This window comes from Equus caballus, chromosome 3 (genome assembly GCF_041296265.1).
Source record: "Equus caballus isolate H_3958 breed thoroughbred chromosome 3, TB-T2T, whole genome shotgun sequence".
In the NCBI taxonomy this organism is placed as follows: domain Eukaryota; kingdom Metazoa; phylum Chordata; class Mammalia; order Perissodactyla; family Equidae; genus Equus; species Equus caballus.
Window position 1 is genome coordinate 71,797,294 of NC_091686.1, and position 2,509 is coordinate 71,799,802.

Below are 2,509 nucleotides of genomic sequence, written 5' to 3' on the forward strand. Positions count from 1 at the left end.
AATAAAGTCATCCTAATCACAATGAACTTTTTCTTAGTGCTCCTAGCCAGAGAAATAAAAAATTAATGACCAAACAAAAGTAATTCTACATAAAAACTGCCTGGAATAAACATAAATATTTTAGTAGAACTAGAACAATAAAGAGTCAAGAGTGAGTTAAGATCCTGCTGTGTAGCCTCCTTCTAGGAATCTATATAAGTGTAGGCCTACTTCGTTTTACTTTGATCACTTCATTGCACATCACAGATATTGCCTTTTTTTCATTAAGGTATCACTAGTCTATAACATTACAGAAATTTCAGGTGTACATCATTATATTTTGACTTCTTTGTAGACTGCATCATACTCATTACCAAGGTCTGGTTGTCATCCAACACTGTACACATGTGCCCCTTTACCCCTTTTACCTTCCCCCAACTCTTACCCCTCTGGTAACCACTAATCTGTTCTCTGTATCTATGTGTTTCTTTGTTATCTTTGACATATGACTAAAATAATATGGTATTTGGGTTTCTGTTTCTGACTTATTTTGCTTAAAGGTAGAAATAATTAAGCATAGTGAGGGAGGCATATTGAAAGGTGAGATAAGCCGAAACCTAGGCCTCTTGAACCAAAGAGTTAAGCAAGCTGTAAATTCAAAGGAAAAGTTCTTGGAGGAAATTAAAAATGCTATTCCAGTGAACACATGAATGATAAAAAAGCACAAGACACATATTACTGATACAGAGAAAGTTTTACTGGTGTGGATAGAAAATCAAACCAGCTACAACATTCCCTTAAACCAAAACCTAATCCAGAGCAAGGTCCTGACTCTCTTCAAGTCTATGAAGGCTGAGAGAGGTGAGGAAGCTGCAGAAGGAAAGTTTGAAGCGAGCAGAGATTTGTTCATAAGGTTTAAGGAAAGAAGCCCCCTCCACAACATAAAAGTGCAAGGTGAAGCAACAATTGCTGATGTAGAAGTTGCAGCTAATTATCCAGAAGATCTAGCTAAGATAATTCATGAAGGTACATAGACTAAATAGCAGATTTTCAATGTAGTTGACACAGCCTTATATTGGAAGAAGATATCATCTAGGACTTTCATAAGTAGAGAGAAGTCAAGACCTGGCTTCAAAGCCTCAAAGGACAGGCTGACCCTCTTGTTAGGGGCTAATGCATCTGGTGACTTTAATTTGAAGTCAATGTTCATTTACCAATTTGAAAATCTTAGGGCCCTTAAGAATTCTGGTAAAGCTCCCCTGCCTCTGCTGTATAAATTTAACAAAGCCTGGACGACAGCACATCTATTTGCAACATGGTTTACAGAATATTTTAAGCCTGCTTTTGAGACCTACTCAGAAAAAAAGATTCCCTTCAAAATATTACTGCTCATTGACAATTCACCTGGTACCCAAAAGATCTGATGGGGTTGTACAACAAGGTTAATGTTGTTTTCATGCCTGCTAACACAACATCAATTCTGAAGTCCATGGATCAAGGATTTATTTAGACTTTCAAGTATTATTATTTAATAATAAATAATAAATAGTTAAGCTCACCTATTCTGCTTCAGCAACCCAGGGTCTGCCAGTTCAGATCTTGGTTGTGGTCCATGCGCCGCTTGTCAGGCCATGCTGTAGCATTCATCCCACATATAAAGTAGAGGAAGATGAGCATGGGTTTTAGCTAAGGGCCAGTATTCCTTGGTAAAGCAAAAAAGAGGAGGATTGACAACAGATGTTAGCTCAGTGCTAATTTTCCTGAAAAAAAAAAAAGAAATGCATTTCATAAGGCTGTAGCTGCCGTAGATAGTGATTCCTCTGATGGATATGGGCAAAGTAAATTGAAAATCTTCTGGAAAGGATTCATCATTCTAGATGCCACTAAGAACCTTTGTGATTCATGGGAAGAGTTCAAAATAGCAACATTAACAGGAGTTTGGAAGAAGCTGATTCCAGCCTTCATGGGTGACTCTGATGGGTTCAAGTCTTCAGTGGAGGAAGTAACTGCAGATGCAGTGGAAGTAGCAAAAGAACTAGAATTAGAATAGGAGCCTGAAGATGTGGCTGAATTGCCGCATTCTCATGATAAAACTTAATGGATAAGGAGTTGCTTCTGAAGGACAAGCAAAATCAGTGGTTTCTTGAGATGGAATCTACTCCCAATGAAGATGCTGTGAACTATGTTGAAATGACAACAGAGGATTTAGAGTATTACATAAGCTTAGTTGATAAAGCTGTGACATGGTTTGAAAGGACTGACTCCAGTTTTTAAAGAAGTTCTACTGTGAGTAAAGTGCTATCAAACAGCATCACATGGTCTAGAGAAATCACTTGTGAAAGGAAGACTCAATCGATACAGCAAACCTCACTGTTGTCTTATTTTATGAAATTGCCACAGCCACACCATCCTTCATCAACTGCCACCTTGATCAGTCAGCAGCCATCAACATTGAGGCAAGGCCCACCAACAGCAAAAATATTATGAGCTGTTGAAGCCTCAGAGGTTGGTTAGCAATTTTTTTAGCAAT